A 21,812-nucleotide genomic window follows, 5' to 3' on the forward strand; every position below is an offset into this window, starting at 1 on the left:
GAAAGAACCCAGATGTATCTCAACAGAGGAATGGATACAGAAACATCTACACAATGGAGTACTACTCAGCTATCAAAAACAATGACTGCATGAAATTCCTAGGCAAATGTATCAAGCTCGAAAATATCATCATGAGTGAGGTAACCCAATCACAAATGAACACACAGTATATGCATTGACTAGTAAGTGGATATTAGCCCAAAAGTTTAGAAAACCGAGAAACAAATTTCCAGACCACATGAAGCTCAAGAAGAATGAAGACCAAAGTGCGGATTCTTCAGTCCATCTTAGCAGTGGAACAGAAATATTAATAGGAGAAAATACAGAGACAAAGTTTGGAGAAGATACTGAAGGCAAGGCTATCCAACGACTGCCCTACTTGGGGATCCAGCCCATATTTATATACAGCCACCAAACCCAGACAATATTGCTGATATCAAGAAGTGTATGCTAACAGGAGGCTGATAAAGTTGTCTCCTGAGAGGCACTGCCAGAGCAAGACAAATACAGAGGCAGATGCTCTCAGCCAACCACTGAACTCAGAACAGGGATCCCTACTGTAGCAGTTAGAGACAGGATTGAAGGAGCTGAAGGGGATTTAATCCCCACAAGAATATATCAACCAACCAGAGCTTCTAGGGACTAAACCACCATCCAAAGAGTACACATAGACAGACCCATGACCCCAGCTGCAAATGTAGCATAGGATGGCCTTGTTGGGCACCAATGGGACGAGAAGCCCTTGGTCCTGCCAAGGCTCAACCTGCCAGTGTAAGGGACTATCAGGGTTGGGAGGTAGGAAGGGAGTGGGTGGAGGGGTAGAGGAGTACCCTCATAGAAGAAGGGGGGACTGGGGGGGTTTATTGAAGGGAAACCAGGGAAGGGGATAACATTTGAAATGTAAATAAAGGCCCAGGTTGGAGCCAAGATGGAGGAGTACGCCCGCGAGCCGTGCCCCTGGAGAATTGTGGATGACTGTTACGGTGCCTTTACCATGGGTACCATAGGTGGCGGCATCTTCCAGGCCTTCAAAGGTTTTCGAAATTCTCCAGTGGGAGTAAACCACAGACTCCGAGGGAGTTTAACAGCTATTAAAAACAGGGCTCCACAATTGGGAGGTAGCTTTGTAGTTTGGGGAGGCCTGTTTTCCACGATTGACTGTGGTATGGTTCAAATAAGAGGCAAAGAAGACCGCTGGAACTCCATCACTAGTGGTGCCTTAACAGGAGCCATCCTGGCAGCAAGAACTGGACCGGTAGCCATGGTTGGGTCAGCTGCGATGGGCGGCATTCTCCTAGCTTTAATTGAAGGAGCTGGTATCCTGTTGACCAGGTTTGCCTCGGCACAGTTTCCTAATGGCCCTCAGTTTGCTGAAGACCACTCCCAGTTGCCTTCAAGCCAGTTGCCGTCCTCACCGTTTGGAGACTACCGACAGTATCAGTAGGACTTGGTCCCCAGGATTCCTGGACCTGGGTGGACTGCAGTTTGGTAGGGTTTCAGAAGATCAAGTTACAGTCTGTTGAAAGGCTTAGGTGGGACACCGGTGGCCTAGCGGGACATCAAGAGGCATTTAGCACATTTTTCTATTTGAAAGAGACTCAGAGGGTGGAAAAGATACCGAGTTTATTTATTCATGCTTGGATTGCATCTGTGATCAAAATAAATGTCTAATATCATTTAAAGAATGTATATGAACTTAGAAGATAAAGGACCAAAGGCCACATAACAGTGAAACGCGACTGTCCTTCCTTCGGGACTTCTCTGCCTGGTGCTTATGTACAGTTGTTCAGACAATAAAAGGCTTCTGGGACTTGAAAAAAAAAGAAATGTAAATAAAAAATCCAATAAATAAAGAAAAAAATCCAATAAAAAATAGAATGGCTACTGCTTTATATTTCTTGGGACTATTTGCTCCAAAAAATTTTCCAGACTTTTTCTTTGAGATAATATTTTTCTTTTTCCATGAGATACATTACCTGTATGCAGTAAAATGCTGGGTCCTGTTTAAGTATTAGTCTGTTAGTCAATGTCTTTTAATTGATGAATTTGATTCAATTGATGTTCAGAGATGTTAAGGAAAAGTGATTGTTTCCTTCTGTTATTTTTGGTTTTAGAGGTGGAATTATATTTGTGTGGCAATTTTCTTTTTGGGTTTGTTGAAACAAGATTGCTTTCTTGCTTTTTTCAGGATCTAATCGCTTTCATAGATTTTTTTGTGTGAAATATGGTGTAATTCTGATATGTCTGCCTTCATATGCTACTTGCTCTTTTTCTTTTACCTTTTTAAATATTCTTTCTTTGTACATTTCTTTGTAAATATTCTTTCTTTTAAATATTCTTTCTGTACATTTGGTATTTTGATTGTTATGTGACAGAAGGAGTTTCATTTCTGGTCCAGTCTATTTGGAGCTCTGTAGGCTTCTGGAATGTTCATGGGCATCTCTTTCTTTGTTAGGGAAGTTTTCTTCTATAATTTTGTTGACAATATTTACTGGCCCTTTAAGTTGGGCATCTCTTTCTTTGTTAGGGAAGTTTTCTTCTATAATTTTGTTGACAATATTTACTGGCCCTTTAAGTTGGGCATCTCTTTCTTTGTTAGGGAAGTTTTCTTCTATAATTTTGTTGACAATATTTACTGGCCCTTTAAGAGATCTTCCATCTCTGTATACCTATTATCCTTAGATTTGATCTTCTCATTGTATCCTGAATTTTCTGTATGTTTTGAGTTAGGAACTTTTTGCATTTTGTATTTTCTTTGACTATTGCGTCAATGTTTTCTATGGTATCTTCTGCACCTGAGATTCTCTCTTCTATGTCTTGTATTCTTTTGGTGATGTTTGCATCTGTGACTCCTGATCTCTTTCCTAGGTTTTTTATTTCTTTATTGCTTCTATTTCAATTTTTAAATCCTGGATTGATTTTTTCAATTCTTTCACCTGTTTGGTTGTGTTTTTCTGTAATTCTTTAAGAGATTTTTGTGTTTCTTTTTTAACGGCTTCCTTCTACCTGTGTTGTCCTGTATTTCTTTAAGGGAGTCATTTATGTCCTTCCTAAAGTCCTCTGTCATCATTGTGAGATGTTATTTTAAATCTGAATCTTGCTTTCCAGTTAGTGGCATCTGGAACTTGCTTTAATGAAAGAACTAGGTTTGGATGATTCCAAGTTGCCTTGTTTTGAGTTGCTTATGTTCTTATGCATGTCTCTTGCAATCTGGTTATCTCTAGTGATACCTGTCTTTGCTGTCTCTGAATGGAATCTGTCCCTCCTTTGATCCTTGTTGTGTGAGATCTCCTCAGAGCCCTGCTCTATCTGAGATTCTGTGATTCTGGGGTCCTGTGGGCCTGAGGTCCTGGGTGTGTCAGAGCTCCTGGGAGTCAAGCTTTTTCAGGGTATTGCAGGAGTGTGTGGGGAGACAGACCCCTGGGTTTGCTCCAGACACTGGTGCAAGCTGGAAGGAACATGTACCTCTGGTTGTCCAGGGGTTTGTCTTTTTCCTGGTTCCTGTGGGGTTCCCAGTTATGCTAGATGTTGGAGAATATATTGTGGCCTCAACTGTGATCTTGAGTTTGTCAGTGTTCCAGTGCTCCTAGTTATGCCTCGGGAGCTTCCTCTGTGATCCTGTGATCCTGTGATCCTGTGATTCTGGGTGCTATAGTAGTAGGTACAGAGCCAGCACTCCAGGTATGCTCTGGGTACACATTCAAACTGTGATTCTAGGAGTGTTAGAGCACCTGGAAGTCAGGCTTCCTCTAGGTGTTGGGGACTGTGTGTGCAGTCAGTGCCCAAGGTCTGCTCAGGGCACTGGTTCAAACTGGAAGGGCATAAATTCTTAATATAATATATTGCAAGAAAGAAAATGCATATTCTACACAAAATGGATCTTTTCATGAAGAACTAGAGTTTAGGTGAAGAGTATGTCATTTCCTGTCTTGTACATGCTTTGTGAAAATAGACTCTTGTTGCTCTTCAGTAATTCCTCCCTGTGGATTAAGACAACAATCTGAAGTATTTGTATTGATTGCTACAATGAAACAGTATAAGACACAATGACAGAACATGCAATTAACAACAATAAGTTAAGTATTTATAAGCAGTTTTTGATTCCTTTTCTTTGTTCTGCTTGCCTCCTCTAAAGACTCCCCCCATTCAGCCAGGTGTGGAGAAGACATGTAGTAGCTGATAACCTTCCGTCTGACATCACTCTCAGAACCAGCATTGGAAATGCGTTTACCCTGCCAGTCTTCTGCAGCAGCCAGGCCAAGCACTGACTCCTTCATGGTAGTAAGGAACTCTTCAGACTCCAGAAGTAAGTTGCACACATTCGGTTTCATCATTGCCTGTAAGTTTAAAGGCATTTTCCGTATGGTAACCAGAAGTTTTGCAAACTGGTAGTCTAAATGGAAGTCAGAATTGTTCATTATTGTTTGTAATGTTTTTGTATCTTATTTTTGAGTTCAATATTTCTGGAGATGAAAAGTGTATTAGCTTTTACATTGATATCTACATCCGTATAAAATGTTCTGGTTTCTTTTCATGCTCATGATTTGCAAGCATTGTAGGAGACATTTGCAACCTTGTGATTTGGACAAGAAAAAGGCTAGAAGAATAATTTTGTGATGCATAAACAGATTTAGAATGAACATGCATTGTATCAAACTCATTTTAGCGAGTTATGAAAACCCAAGGCCTTAGTTAGCAGAATGAGTTGCTCTTGTAAAGAATACCTTGCATGATTGGCTGACTTATGGAATGGAGCAGTCTGTGTTTTATTTAGAGTTCGTGACAGACTATGAAAGTGTTCATTAGCAAAATTAAAAGAAATGGCAATTACATGTAGGACAAATGAATTATACATAGAAAATTTGAATACTTGGAAAATACAAAACATACTGTATATAACACCCCCCAAAACCTTGCATTGAGTTATTTGTCTATGACTTTCTTAAGTTCTAATAAGTCAGGTAAATGCATTGTTTCCTGGATTATATTTATAGTATTCAGCAATAAAAATTTTTTTCCTGTAAAAAATTCTTTTATAAAATATTGATTTGGTATATTTCAAATATTATTATTTTACTGGAGGCATTTTTGTCTTTCAAATACACATACATATGTCTATGTTTATGAATATATGCACATGCACATATGCATGTGTGTCTTGCATTGCAGACACTAATTACTGATTTATGGAATGTATTCGCTTCAAATGTCCATACTCAGAAAATATCTGTGGGTTCATTTTTATAAACTGCATAGGTTTGGCTTAACTTCAAATGCATATTATTTGTGTAGTAATAAAATTATCCCTAAGAGAGTGGCAAGGAGGTGCTTGATAAGCACAGTTTAATTTAGCAGCCCATTGTAAGGCTAGGAAGCCTTCAGTACAAATGTATATGCTATTAATGGAGAATAAAGACTAGTGTTGATAAATACTTTCCTTATTATGATACTAATTATGTGAAACCACAGTATTCAACAGGCTGCTTGTTATGGCTTTCATGCCCAAATTCATGTTAGAGGACTGCCTTAAGATGGAAAATCACATCTAGATTATATAAAAACTAATTCATAATTTTGTATTTGTACCATAAAATACGCAGTTGGCAAATTATAGATCATTACTGTAGTGAAACATTTCTTTTGTGTATATTTTTATTCCTCTACCAATTCAACATGCTTTATTAATTTACTTTGTGAACTTTATACTGAACAGAACACATTCATTTTTTATCTTAATTTATTTTTTATTTAATCACTACATCCTGGTCACTGCCCCCACTCCCTGTCACTGTCTTTCACAATCTCTCCTTCCATAGATTCTATTTCTTTTCCTCTGAAAGGCTGAAAGACCCCTCCTAATGTATCCCAACTGTTGCACAAGTCTCTGAGGAGCTAGAAACAATGAATAGAACATCTTGAAAAAAACTTGCTAGGTTTTCATCTTTCATAAATCCTAAGAAAATGAAAGATGAAATCTATTCACAATGTAATGTCAGACATGTCAATGAAATATTTTTTTTCATTTTCTGATGATAAACTTAGCTTTTATCTTAATAATAGGATTTGTCTTTAGAAAAGTTTTTAGCAAATGAAATATATTTATTTATGTGTTTTCCTTTATTAATCACAGAACAATGAAATGAAATACATTTTTATATACTAGTAGGTATATAAGCCCCAAATATTTATTTAACTAATGACTGTGGACTGCCAAAGAACAGGGTTAATATATGAAAAGCAATTGTTGCATGTTAATTTTTAATATTTTTTGCTCTGTTTCATTTGGGTTTTAAATTACAAGTCTATTATTTTAAAGATTGGAACTTCTAGTTTTTTCTTTCTTTCTTTCTTTCTTTCTTTCTTTCTTTCTTTCTTTCTTTCTTTTTCTTTTCCTTTCCTTTTCTTTTCTTTTCTTTTTAAATAGGGAATAATGTTAGGATAAAAATCCTAGACTGAATTAACTACCTTGAAAAAACAGAAAATGCATTCCCAGTCTGGAGCTAATTTCAAACTGTTCTTTGAAAAGTCATAGCATATCACTAGTGTTTCTCTTTTCAACAAGTATAATGGTGTTTATTTCATTCTTGAGAATGAAATAGAGAATGGAGAAAGCAATTGAAATACTTCCTTCAACTCAGCTGCCTCAGGGAAGCTGAGGTAACTGACCACTGTTGCTTTAGTGGTATTTCTCTATGCCATTTTAGTTTATTGCCAGCAAAAGCATAATTTTTCCATTCCATCTCTTCCTAACTTAAGTTTTGTAAAAAAAAAAGCTATTCAGGAAACAAAAAGTTATACATAATCATGTCTGAATAGCAAATCTTCTCATGTATACACGCTTGCGTGAGTGAATGCATATGCATGATAAACTGTCGTGGGAATACATAATAGCGACAAGATCTCCATAATCTATTGTACATTCTAAAACATAATTGTGTTTAATAATAAACAATATTTAAGTTATTTTACACAAATTACAGTTTTAAGGTTTACAAATTATTCCTTATAATAAGATTGATGGTACTAGGCATATGTGGTGTATTGTGCAGAATAATTTCTTATAGTAGAGCTATTTAAAGGTAAGAAGTATCACCTTGAAATGCCTAGTACTAATTAATAAACCATTAATTAATTTTATGGTTTTAAACATTTTTATGAGAATACAACATGCTCAACCAGATGAATTCAATTTTCACATTTTATATGTTTATATGCATGAATTTAGACTGTACAATTCACATAAATCAACAAAACACAAATCATCAATAGAAGAACATTTCCTTAATTGAGAAAGGTTATGTGGTTATATTAAGCGAGTATAAACTGAATTCAGTAATTCCAAAATGAAGATCAGGGTAAGAACCTGTTAAATTATGCATTTCGTAGTACAAAAAGAAGAAATGCAAAACCTTTAAAAGATTCTCAAATAAAGCCAACCTAAATCAGATTCTACTAAACATTATGTTCAGTACATATCTTGAAATCCATTTTCACTAAGACACAACTTATTACCTAAGTGCTTTGCATTTAACATGCTTCAAAGGACTCTTAGTTAATTTTAAAATAAATCCTGTTCATATCTTTGACTGCCTCTGAAAGGTAATGATAGGAACCTGCTATCAGCAAGCAGGTCTAGAAATATGGTAGAAATATCAAACTCCTAAGGGAAGAGGGAGGTTGACAAGGCCAGTTGTCAACCTAAGCCAGCAGCAATTAAGCACCACCAAACTTTGCTAGCACCGAGAATTCCGTTAGGTAAATCATGTTCCCTCTTCGCATTTGACAAATGTCTCCCTTCATCTAATCTGCTAAGACTTATCTAAATAAACAAGACCCGGCTTTTGCTTTTCTGAAGCAGGTACGAAAGAATATAAATCAAAATTCTCATTAAACCACAATTACACACTTGTAGGGGAGTAAAGATAACACAGAAGTGCAGGACCTACCACAGGGTAAACAAGAATTGAAAAGTAAAAATTGTCATGTGGCTTGAGTGTGTGAAATAGCATCATCCAAGACAATGAAGATAGATTAATTGGAAATTGAATTTGTCTGGCTCTCAGAGATAGATTTCAACCTCACACGGCTGTTAATGAGTTGATGTGTTGTCCTTTTGAGATAAAAATCCCAGAAGCTTGAGTGACAATACAGCCTTCCAAAAGCCTGTAAGGGCTGAGAACAGAAATAATTTGGCTTAGCTGGCTGATCTTGATGGAGAGTCTGTTGTCTGTGCTTCGGGTTTGTGTTGGCTTGCAGAACTGCTGGTACAATATTTCCTACAGAGCAGTGCCCTGTCCAGAGGTCTGCACAGATGCTCGCTGCCTTTGAAGATAGTGATTACACTACATTTAGGGCTAGGAGAAATTAATGCCCTGTGAGAAGCACTCTCAGCAATGAGCTTTCAGTGAGTGCAAGCAAGCTGCATTGTTAGGTATTGGCTTAGAAATAAATCAGGACAAGCCAATTTATACTAATTCAATTTTAGGTTCTCTTGGTTACTCTGATGAACACCCCTTTCTGTAGTTAACCAACATGTATCAGTGACGGCAACCATGGAGCAATGTCAGATTTAGAATATTATGGGTAAATGCATACATCTCTCATCAACATTAAACAGATTGTGGGAAGCATTGCATCTAGAAAAATCTTGGCAGTCTATCCAAAGGCTACTTTTAGTGAAAATCCATGTTTTACTGTGGGAGGTAATTCAGAATAAAAGAATCTTAATGCTATACCTCCAACAATACTTCCAGTGTTTTCTATGTGAATGGACTAAGTAATAGGTAAAGAACTGTCAACTAAGAAGATTAAGAATATAAGAAAACTGGGAGACTTGCGTTTGAAGTATGAAGTTAGATGGCGTACTTGACTGCTGCAATAGCGATTTGACACAAACATACTTCTAGAATTGTTAAAGAAATTAATAATGAAATTGATAAAAAAAGAATGCAGTGGGGATGGTTGACATATGGGCTGTGTTTGGGCTGTTGTCCAATGATCACCTCCTTTGTCCCTGCTGAACACCCACACATACTGTCTGTCTGTGACATCGGATGGTGGTAATTTGTATCCATGTCTAATTAACCTCAATTTTGGACTTGGTAATATTCAAGAAGTGATTGACTTGGCATGAAAATAAGTTTCTATGATAAGCCTGACATACCCAAGGCAGGAGCATTGGCTTAGGCTATAGATTGAGGATTCTGTTGCTTTCGACTCATCTGTGTCTTGTAAGGTGGTATTTTCCCCTGATCCCAGGCAAGCTTAAATCTGTGATAAGAATCAAGGTTTCCTTTTGATAATTTGTACACAGATAGAGATTGATATGATAAGTTTTGTATCCTTAACATATTGCTTAATATCTAAAACAAACCACATTTTAGCATTGACTTACTTATTAATGATTTGAGTATAGAGTTCCATTAAAATAAATGAGCTCTACTTAGATTATTTCAGTGATTTCTATGGTAATGATTCAGACAAAGAAATAATTCACAACTTGAAAATCTGACTTTATTATTTATGCAGTAAAAAAATAAATACAGCAAGAATTTTCTGTGTCAAAAGAGGGCTTGTAACATAGGCTCACAACTTTTATTATGTGGATTTTTAGTACGTATTATCAGGTTTATATTGTTAGACTTTTCTAATGTGTCTTATATTCATGCTTAAACAAAACAGTAGATTTTCCCAACCCTGTACCAGGTTTATTAAAGAGTGATTCTGTTTGGTCTGTACAGTTTTAGTGAGTGTGCATCTCTGCATTGATGAGCTTTTTATGTCGTCAGACAGAAATGCTTCCACCTGGAAAATAGACCAAAGAAAATGGCATCAGATATAGTGATGCCATCAGGGCACCAGCAGGCATCTGAGATGTTGTAAGGTAGATTCCGGTTCTTTATCTATTCACACAGCATAAGGAGATTGTGCAGAATGCTTAGTTTGTTTGAGGAATGCTATTAGACTGCAAATAAAAATTTCTGTACTATTTACAGACAAAATTTAGAAATGTAGGCAGTTATATAAGGTTATTTGTCTAACAGATTTTTATAAAGCCTCAGGAGGAAAGTAATGATTGATGAAGATAACACAAAAGGAAATGTCATACAAGAATCATCAGCTATATCTTATTTGCGCTTTGCCTGTTCTGATAGTTTCATTCTAATTTATTTTTGAACAGGATGTCCATAAGAATTAAGTAGGACCTTCTGTTCTTGTATACTTTAAATCTCAAGAATAAAGTTTGCTATGTAGACTTAGACACATGTTTCATGTAAATAAAAAAGTATAGCATTTTACCTCTGGGAATGATGTTCTTTTGTGAGCCAATTCTGTACATCAGTTTAAACATGAAAAACATAGTCACTTTGGTTCATATCACAGATAATATGACATACAATTTTGACCAACTCACAGAAAAGTCACCAAAAAATCAATATTTACATAATAATTTAAATATAAAATAATGTTTTTGTAAAAAATATAAATGAGGAAAACAGTAAATAAATATCAGTTTTACTATAAAAAGTATACCATTCTTCAACAGGTATATATATACAAGGCAGTATGACATGTATAGGAAATAAATAATAAACAACACAGGAGAAATAATTAAAGCTGCCACTTGAAATACTAAGAAATAAAGAGGTTACCATGTTAAATGAAATAGGTTAGGCTGACGAGAATAAAACAAATACCATGCGATCTCACTGATATTTGGAATCCATGAAATATAAAAATCAGAGGAGAAGGGGAATGAGGAAAGTTTGAGGCCAGCCAGAAAAAGGAGGAAATGCAACTGTTGATCATTACCTAATGAATTTCCATTAGACAGGAGTGAGTAGTGATGGTTTCGTATTACAGATTATGGTAACTGCACATCAGAGGCTTACTGGCATTTCAGAGATTAGGGCTCTAAGTTTGAAAGTTTTCATTCCTGAGAAATGACAAATATGGCAATTGATGTACATATACTAAATTGAACATTATAAAATCTTTTGTAGAAACACCATAAGGAATTTCATTTATATGTATGGTTTTGTGCTTCTATGCATTCAAAAAAAGAAATGGGTAGTGTTGAAGAGATCACTCTACAGTAAAGTTACTTTGATTTCTAGCATATTGACTTAACCTGGATTCCACACTGGAAGGAGGGAGCCATATTCTAAAAGCTGTACTCAAACCCTTTGGTGTACTGCATGTCCATACTTACATAAGCACATATCATATGCACACATGCACAAATATATTATTAATAATAATATATTAAATGCTTTTATAAAGGAGAATGATTACGATGGCACAGTTTAAGATATAAATAACACATTAGTGGTACACAGTTTAAAAACATAACACAATAACACCGGAATCTTTCTTTTTATTAGATATATTTCTTTATTTAAATTTCAAATGTTATTCCATTTCCTGGTTTCCAGTCCATAAGACCCCATCCCCTCCCCCTCCCACATCTGGGCGTTCCCCCCATCCAGCACCCCTTACCACCCAAGTCTGATATTTCCCTGCACTGGGGATCCAAACTTGGCAGGACCAAGAACTCCCCCCTTCCACTAGTGCCCAAACAAGGCTACACATGCAATTGGAGCCGTGGGTCAGTCCATGTATAGTCTTTGGGTAGAGGTTTAGTCCCTGGAAGCTCTTGTTAGTTGGCATTGTTTCTCTTATGGGATTGCAAGCCCTTTCGGCTTTTTCAATCCTTCCTCTAATTTCCCCCCAAGGGGGTCCTGTTCTTAGTTCAGTGGTTTGCTGCTAGCATTGACCTCTGAATTTGACCTGCTCTAGATGTGTCTCTCAGGAGAAATCTATATCCGGTTCCTTTCAGCATGCAATTTTTAGCTTCAACAGTCTTATCTAGTTTTGGTGGCTGTATAAATATGGTCCTCATGTGGGGCAGGTATAAAGGATGAGAAACTCTACATATTCTCATCTTCTTAGTATGAAATGCATTATTATAGTCTGTGAACATACAAATTTTTCACCTTAATGTTAATTATAAATTAAGCATTTCTGTATGAACAGACAGTTGCTGAAATTCAAAAATATTTGTGAAAGTTGAATTAAGGTTTCCTGAGATTACATGAATATCATATAAACACAAGTATTTAAATGACTGCATTTTGTGGTTGAATAATTGTAAACACTGGGGCTTAAAAGAAATCTTCATGCAAATGTAGCCTAAAGACACTATCAATGCTTCCATAGTTCTACTATTGAGCTTCATTTCCTTCATACAGTAAAAAAAGCTTCTTTACAGTATTTGAAATAGTACAAGATGTATGTATTTACTTTATGAGATAGAAAACTCTTTGACATTACATTATCCTTCAATTTATTTGACTCTTGGCACTACTGAATTCTGTGTGGATTTTTTGCTTTCAGATTTAAATCTGAGTGCAATTCTGATCTAGTCAATATTAATTAGGTTCCATTTTCTTATAGCATCATGGGAAATTGTTGAAAAGATTTATCTTTCATTTAAAGTCGTGGTGGATCTGGTTGGTCCTACACAGTTTTCTTATCAGTAGCTACTGATTAATTTTAATCATGTTCTATTACTGAACAGCAAAATCTCATATTTAGGAATGGTAATTTAATTTTCCACAGGTATAATACATGCAGGCTGGTAAGACACATGTAACAGACAAGACAATTTCACTGCTACTGACTGGCATTAGTCATGAAAATATGCTGATGAGAGGGAAACTGTAGGTCATAGCCTTTTTCCATGCCCAAATGGCTCACACACAGTTTACCTAGAGTACAGTGGGCCTTGTGACATTGTTTCCATATGTTGCCAATCTCCAGGAATCTTTTGTTATATGGTGATAGGTAAACATGCTCCTCTCCAGTGCTTCAGGGGTCTGTTTGAGATAATGTTGCTCTCTGCTCTACTGCTGTTTCTTCATAAGTACTTGTTCCATGTCTGTATCTAACAGTACTCCTGAATCTTATTTTGAAGATATACGGGTGTTGGGCCCAGTAAGCTAGTGAGACTGTTTAAACTTCTCTGCCACTGGCACAATTATCATTTTGTATATAGCATTGATATATTATTAGTTAATGATTTTTCATAAGTGTTAAAATTCTTTAGGGGATAACTCAATGACATTGGTGGTGGTCTTCATTATACAGATTCATTTTCTAAGACCACCCCATGCTTCAGAAAAATAGCTAAGATTTTTAAAAATGTCCATTCGATAAGGAAAAGCTGTCAATTGCATCTTTTGTGCACTTTGTTTTTAGTGTATGCATATGTGCAATTGTGTAAAAATGCTTCATATGCAGGCATGCTTTTCTGAGATAATTGACCTAGTCTCTAACACTGAAGAAATGTATTTCACAGCACAGCAACTTTTGTAAACTTTGTTTCCATCAATTGTGTAGTATAGAAATAAAATTAGATTTAGAGTGCACTTCAGTTCTAGTCTACTGTTAACACCATGGTAACTGATAGCTCCAATATATTGTTCATTGAAGAATAGATCCTATTCTAATTAAACCAACATTCATATTCTGACACGCACATTTTCATATGTGTATGAACATTTCCTGATTCATTGTTTTATCTCTTTGTTTGTTTTATCATATCACATGAATAGCACTCAGCAACTACAGTGATGGGATAGTTCTATTGGTCATGTGCATTTCTGTAGGTTATGAAATGGAAAATCAGTACCTTTTGTTCATCTTCAGCATTGTTCAACTATTGCTGAACATTTAGTCTCTCAGTTTTGGTAGTAACCAAGAGTGTTTGAAATTACTTTGTAAATTTTGTTGGAACCATGTGTATCACTTACTTTAGTTTGGGAAAGGATCTTTTATTATTTTTAAGGTATTAAATATCTCCATTGTCTTCCACAAATCTTATAGTAAGCTTTGCCTCCTGCTATCATTGACATCCTCCTTGCACTTTGTCATAAGTGAAGCTGCTTGGTGTTTTGTGACTGGACTTTTGAAATAAAACTACATTTTGAAACTGTGTCTGACAAGCTATGCTGCCTTTTGTCATTATGTCTTCTAAACAGCTCCGCCAAGTCATTAGTAGCTCTAATAATTTCTAGTTTACAAACCGTGAAATCACATATAATGAAACATCATGTGGTATCCCATTAATGTGCAGAGTCTTACAATTTATGTACCAGTTAAAACTCATTTAAGTGAAGTGTAATTGTACGTACAATATAGATGACAACATTGTTCCATACAATATCATTACCTATTGAATAAGAAACGCTACTGAAACAATAAACATAAATAAACTGCATTGTGATCTAAACTACCCATGTTTTATATAATGCTCTGTTTTGTTAATAATTAATTTTAATTAATTAATTAATTAATTAATTTGAATTGAGGTTATAGTATGTAGCTCAACCTGGCCTCGAAAACTCTATGTAGCCTACATATGTCTAAGACATATTATAATTCTTTATGTCCTGTTTAAATTTTCTAGTTTTTTCTAATATTGTAATTGAAACTGTGGCTTCGCACATGCCAACTAAGTTCTAACTCAACTTTATCTCTAGTCTTTCTGTGACTTACAAGTACTACTTTCTGTGTTTTGATATCATTCATAGTTTCTGTAAGTAATCTGTTACTGAGACCCAAATATTATTCTTATTGTAACTCACAATGTACCGTGAGTCATCTTTTGCATGGGAACATTGTAGGATAACTACTTCAGTTACCAGCTTTCAGTTTTAATATATCTAATGTTGGAATTCATATTCTCTGAGACTGTTTCTAGGTATTTAAAACTGTACTTCTTCCCAACTTCTTTGCAGTTAACATTAAATGATGGGACAGAAATTCATGGGATATACTCTCAGGAAGAAATGTCATAGACTGTAAAGTAACTCAGGATATAATGTGATTTGCCTTAATAGACTTGTTCCTAAATCATGACCCCACTATATTCTTCAAGAAAGAGATTTTGGATAGCCAAATATAAAATTGTAATAGGTAAAAATAAATGATCCAGTTTCTTTCTAGTCTAAATCTACAAGGAAATAGGAAATGTTTTTCTCAATAATTAATTTATTTATTTTACATCCTGATCACAGCCCCTTTGCCTCCTCGCTTCCCAATTCCACTACCCGATCCCCTTTCACCAATACCCCCCTTCTCCTCAGAGAAGAAAACCCTGCCCCCTGAGTATCTACCCACCTTGGCACATCAAGTTTCATCAGGACTAAGTGCATCCTCTCCCACTGAAGCCAGATAAGGCAATCCAGCAAGTGGAAAGTGCTCCAAGGGCAGGCAGCAAAATTCTGAATCAGAGACATCCACCACTCTAATTTTTGGGCTATTGGAAGGGAGACATCTGCTACATATTTGTAGCTGGTCTAGGTCCAGGCCATGAATGCCCTTTGGTTAGTAACCCAGTCTCTGTGAGCCCTTATGAGGCCAAGTTATTTGGCTCTGTATGTCTTTTTGTGGTGTCCTTGACCCCTCTGGCTCCCTCAGTCTTTTCCCCAACTCTTTCACAAGACTCTTCAAGTTCTTCCTATTGTTGGTCTGTGCATCCCTGAGACTGTTTCTATCAGCTTCTAGATGAAGCCTCTCAGATAACTGTTGTATTTGACTCCTGTAGAGATTATTAGTAGTGCCAGATTTTGGCTCTCTCCCATGGGATGAGTCTCAATTTGTGCCAGTCACTGAATGGCCATTCCTTCAAACTCTGCTCTATGTTTATCCACACACATCTTGCAAACCCCACAATATTGGCATGCAAAACAGACGGGGTGATAGGGTTTATTTTTGGGTCTTCAATTCAAGTTCATCCATCACCCCGTCTGTTTTGCATGCCCATTGACACTTGATTGTTAAAAAGAAGCAAAACAATAAATTGTAAAAAGAAACATCTTCATAAAATGGTGCTGGTATAACTGGTTGACTGCACCTAAAAGCATACAAATAGATTCATATCAACCTACAGAAAACTCAAGTCCAAGTGCATCAAAGCCCTCAAGCTAAAGTTGGATACACTATATCTATAGAGAGAAAGTGGGGAGTACCCTTGAAAGCATTGGTACAGGTGATGATTTCCTGAATGAAACAACAAAAGGTCAGGTATTTAAAATCAACAATTAATAAATGGGACCTCATGAAAGTGACTAAGAAAAACAAAACTTCCATAAAGCAAAGGACATGGTCAAAAATACAAAGGACGGCCTATGGAATGGGAAAATATCTTTACCAACCCTACATCCAAGAGAGGACTAATATCCAAGATACATAAAGAGCTCAAGAAAGTAGACACAAACAACCAAAATGATCAAATTAAAAATGGGTTATAGAACAAAACAAATAATTCTCTACAGAAGATTCTCTAAAAAATGTTCAATGACTTTAGTCATCAGGGAAATACAAATCAAAACTACTCTGAGATTCCATCTTGCTCTTGTTAAAATGTCTAAGAACAAAAAATTTAAGTAATACCACATGCTGGTAAGAATGTGGAGCAAAGAATATACTCCTCCATTGCTGATGGGATGCAACTAATTTGGAAATCAGTTTTCAGTTTCTTAGAAAATTGGGAATTGGTTCTACCTCATAACCCATCTATGCTACTCCTCAGCATATACCCAAAGGATGCTCCATCATACCACAAGGGCATTTGCTCAACTATATTAATAGGAAATATTTAATGAGTCATTACATATATGAATATACTTCTTGACTGAATAGAATTTCAGGAAAGCATGTGTTTTCTTTAGCAATTAGAAAGTTGGGTGCTAAGAATAGGCTATTCTTATCAGTTTTCCAATTGTTGGAATTTATTTTTCTTCAATGGTGTAACTTTCCAAACTTAATAGTGCTTTCCATAATTTATTTGTATATGAAATGCCTTGTTTTGTCTCTTTGTCTTATTCCTCCATACATTCCTGTCTATTCTTATTTTTGAGAGTTTATGCCTTGGAAAATCCTTCAGGGTTCTTCTTTTATTGCTGTACACACACACACACACACACACACACACACACACACACACACACATATATATATATATATATATATATAAAGATTTATGAAACCCGTGTCCATCTTAGAAAGTTCAATGTGAAAAGATATTCAGCCTTCACTCAGTAGACCAGTCTCATGATTATTTGCCCTTCAATATTTATGATTACCTTATTTTTCTTAAAAGCCCAAAGTTTAATAATGGTCTCAAACATACAATAACATATTTTCTTTTCATTTTACATCATAAGGATACAGTTATAACTAACATATATAAACCTTGCCTGATCTTATAATATGTCATGTTTTTTTTCATTGTTCATGCTAGCTTTTTATGCATGGAATATATTCTGAGTGAGAGCATATATACTTATATAGACTCATTGTTAAATATGTTACTATATGAGAATTTTACATATTTACTAAGGTGATCTGATATTTTATATATCTGTTTACCTTTGTTTGTTCTTATAAACTCAGTGAATAATTATAGAGCTTCCTATACCCTAGGCATGCATCTAGTAACAAATTATATCTTTATACCCTTCATCTGGATTTAGGAGAAGGCAAGTCTGCCACATCCAATGATTTAAAGAAATTTTCTTTAATTTGTTTTTCTCTCATTCCTGATGAAAGCCTAACACTTGCTCTTATTTAAAATGCATTTCATGGTCTGGTTTCCTTCAACATTTTTGTCTTTCAGGGTCCCTATAATTTGAATATTGATTTCTATAGGCAATACTTCATTTCCACTTGACAGTCATGATTGTGAAGATTTCTGAATGTACAGCATCTTTCATTCAGTGTTTGTTTTAAAATTAAAAATATCTCTGACACATATTTCTTGTTCTCTCTTTTTTATATCATTTCATTTGCAAAATATTTACTTTCAATATTGTTTCTCAGTTCTCATATAATAATATGTTTTGTTTATTTTCCTTATCTGAATCATTTATTTCAATAAACTGTTTTTATCTTCATATGTTCATGTTTAAAAATTATGTCTATGGCCATTTTGAGTTGATTCAATAGAAGGCATTCCTTTATTTTTTCATTTAATTCCCTTCTTATATCACCAATTTCTCAATTAATTAATTATTTAGAATTAATTAATTTTTGTAATTAATTCTAGTTATCTTGCACATTGTGCATGATAATTGCAAAAGCCCAAACTATCTTATTGGCATTATTGCTTTGTAACTTTGAATTCTTTCTCTTCTTGACTTTTCATGTATCTTGTTTTTTTTTTTTTCATAATTAAAGGCCTTTTGATTTTATTAAGATACGACAATTATCCACAAGTTAATGAGGATGCTTAGCATAATAACACTTCATGGATAAGTGATGCAAAACAGAGTTTACATCATCAACTATATGTGGCTATATGAGAACAGGGAGGGTTGATATGGGAAAAATTGGGGGAGGAAGGTGAATATCATCAAAACATGTATCTTGTTTATATATTCAAACATATTTTGTGTATAGAAATATTTAAGGTGAAGAATTATGTTCAACTAGTTAAACATATGTGTTTTTTAAAAATATTTTTTAATGGAAGTTAAATTTTTTAATGGAAGACCAAATTTTTTCTCATGTTTGTTTTTTGCTCGCCTTATAATGAGATTTGAGATTTCTCTAGTTTCAATGTTTTTGCTTCTCTCTCTCTCTCTCTCTCTCTCTCTCTCTCTCTCTCTCTCTCTCTCTGTATGTGTATGTATGTATGTGTGTGTATGTATGTTGTATATGTATATGTGTCTTTGTGAGTGGTGTGTATAGTGTGTGTGTTTGTGGTATTCATATGTGTGTGTGTATTTGGTGTGTATGTAGTATGTGTGGGGTGCTGTGTGTGTGTGTGTGTGTGTGTGTGTACATGTGTAAGCATGCATATGTGGTAACTGTAGGGTCACATACCATAAGTAACAGTGTCCTCATCCTTTGATACAGTGACTGTCCTTGTCCTGAAGCACAGCCATAACTTAGACTGGTTGCCAATCAACTTCAGGAATCCTGTCCCTGTCTTTTAAAATGCAAATCCATATATTTCATTGCCATTTTTGTTTAAAAATACATAGTCCTTTTAAAATTATGTGTAGAGATCCCCTTTGACATGCCTCTTCAATGCCTTCCTTTTTATGTGGTGCCTGAGACCCTTCCATTCTTTTTTTGACTTAAAGCATATATAATGGTATGTATATGTATTTTTCCTTTTGTTGACATTATTCCTATTCAATCATTATGTAAAAAAGGTTTATGCTGTGCCTTTATTTTTGTTCTTTTATAAATATTTCACTGAAGATTTGTTAAACTTCAGTTTTCCATCTTTTGATTTATGATTATATTAAAATTCGCTTTGATCTACTGAAGCCACTAATGCTTCAAAATCAGTTTTAGTTCATCCTCTTATAAATATTGTTCCAAGTTAGATTCTTTAATAGTCCCACATCACACTGACAAGCACCTATGATTTTGATCATTTAATCTTACTGTCCTTTTTCTCTAAGCATCTCATTTTAGATCACTTTAATTGCTACTCTTCTATTGTCTTAAAACATTACTTTCATCATGTCTAATCTAGGTTAAATTCTATCTTTTGTGCTATTCATTCTGATTATATAATTTTGAACTGTGGAACTTTCCCTTGGTCACTTCTATCCTATTGGTGATCATGTTTCCACCTTTTGTCAAGTCATCTCTACTTCTAGTACAATGGTCTTGGCTATTTTTAGCAAAAAAACATCCATAATGATTTGAATGAAAATTAAATTCTGGTAAATTTTCCTCTGCGTGTACCTTCATGCCTGAAAATATAGTTTAGAACTCTAAGCTTCCTATTTTCTATGTTCTGTGTTCTTTCAAAGCTACTCTGTCACTTTGTGTCATCCTTCCTGTGTTGTTGAAAAAAATGAAAAATTTCTCTAGATACAGCTTCAATGAGAATCTGTTGCCTGTCTTTTAATTTGCAGTTTCATATTCCATGATATCAAGCTATGAAAGGGTTGTGTTATATTTTCTAATTTTTTAGTTGTTTAAAAAGCAAGATAGGAAATACTGGTTCATTTTGTGCCATTATTATATTTTTTCCACTCAGACTGCGTTCTCTCCCTCTCGAACCTCAGAGAGGATCGAGAACGATCATCAATGGCCAATAGCAGTTGCAGGAAGCAACACTAAAAGCCGGCTTCATGCTCGGGAGAGAACGCTACATCTCCTCGTCGTGGTTTCAGGTGCTCTACACAGTCAGAGAAACTTCTCTAGCAATTTTGTGCTATTATAACTGGAAGCAGAACACTCTTATTTTTGCCTTAATGACTATTGTGAATTATAAAATCATGAATATTTTATTGTTTGCTCATTTCAACAATCTGGTTTTGCTTTGAATACTTATAAAGTTGTTATTTTTAGACTGTGTCTACCACACCCATCCCAGGCTTGTGTGTGATTTTAGACAGTTATATCTAAGTAGCCTAACTTGTATTATATTGCAGTATCCTATAAATGTTGCTTTTATTTCCTCAGAAGAAGTGACTAAATGAAAGGTGTACATAAGCTTTGCAAATATCCAACTTTGGTTGTCCCAGGGTATATACTTCTCTGTACTATATATCCCTAGGTCTAGGCCTGGAAGATTCTAGCATCCATATAATTTAACCTTCCAAGATGACTAATTCAATCTGATTTTTCTTGGCTCATTTCTCTCTTGCTGCTATTAAGTAGCGGCTTAAGAGCTGTTTATGTGTGATTTGGGTGGATCCTATCTCTAACTCATTCTGTCAAATCTTCGATTTGTCAACTCAATTAAATGTCACTTTCACACATGCCTGCTTCCTTCTAGGAACTAACTTTACTTTTTTTTTTTTTAATCTTTATTAACTTGAGTATTTCTTATTTACATTTCAATTGTTATTCCACTTCCTGGTTTCTGGGCCAACATCCCCCTAACCCCCCTTCCCCTTCTACATGTTCTTCCCCTTCCCATCCTCCCCCCATTACCACCCTCCCCCCAACAATCACGTTCACGGGGGGTTCAGTCTTAACAGGACCCAGGGCTTCCCCTTCCACTGGTGCTCTTACCCTAGTTATTCATTGCTACCTATGAGGTCAGAGTCCAGGGTCAGTCCATGTATAGTCTTTAGGTAGTGGCTTAGTCCCTGGAAGCTCTGGTTGCTTGGCATTGTTGTACATATGGGGTCTCGAGCCCCTTCAAGCTCTTCCAGTCCTTTCTCTGATTCCTTCAACGGGGGTCCCGTTCTCAGTTCAGTGGTTTGCTGCTGGCATCTGCCTATACTTTCATTGTTAGAGATTAAAGATGTGTACTGAGGGCATGTTTTACTCCATGTTGCTGGATTAAAATTTCTCTAGAGAATCCCAACCCCAGAGTGCAATGTTGTTTAGAGATAAGATATTTAATAAGTGAAATAATGAGTTCATGAGAATGGTGCTTTGGGAAATGGATTAATATTCTTTTTTTAATTTTTTTTTATTAACTTGAGTATTTCTTATATACATTTCGAGTGTTATTCCCTTTCCCGGTTTCCGGGCAAACATCCCCCTCCCCCCTCCCCTTCCTTATGGGTGTTCCCCTCCCAACCCTCCCCCCATTGCCGCCCTCCCCCCATAGACTAGTTCACTGGGGGTTCAGTCTTAGCAGGACCCAGGGCTTCCCCTTCCACTGGTGCTCTTACTAGGATATTCATTGCTACCTATGGGGTCAGAGTCCAGGGTCAGTCCATGTATAGTCTTTAGGTAGTGGCTTAGTCCCTGGAAGCTCTGATTGCTTGGCATTGTTGTACTTTTGGGGTCTCGAGCCCCTTCAAACTCTTCCAGTTCTTTCT

At 35.7% G+C, this 21,812-nt stretch overlaps 1 protein-coding gene and 2 pseudogenes across 2 annotated transcripts in view; 2 read left to right on the top strand and 1 right to left on the bottom strand.

The window, feature by feature from the left end:
* The window catches only part of Lrfn5 (leucine rich repeat and fibronectin type III domain containing 5), a 356,747-nt gene that overhangs the window by 169,158 nt on the left and 165,777 nt on the right, over positions 1–21,812 (top strand). For both annotated transcript variants that reach the window (XM_087553206.1, NM_001108024.1), the window contains 1 exon segment: positions 4,136–4,306. The gene's annotated coding sequence lies outside the window, so the exon portion shown is untranslated.
* Timm17al1 (translocase of inner mitochondrial membrane 17a-like 1) lies at positions 903–1,726 on the top strand (annotated as a pseudogene).
* On the bottom strand, positions 20,060–20,248 carry U3l1 (small nucleolar RNA U3 like 1; annotated as a pseudogene).

Source organism: Rattus norvegicus, chromosome 6, assembly GCF_021556685.1.
Source record: "Rattus norvegicus strain SHRSP/BbbUtx chromosome 6, alternate assembly SHRSP_T2T, whole genome shotgun sequence".
Lineage (NCBI taxonomy): Eukaryota > Metazoa > Chordata > Mammalia > Rodentia > Muridae > Rattus > Rattus norvegicus.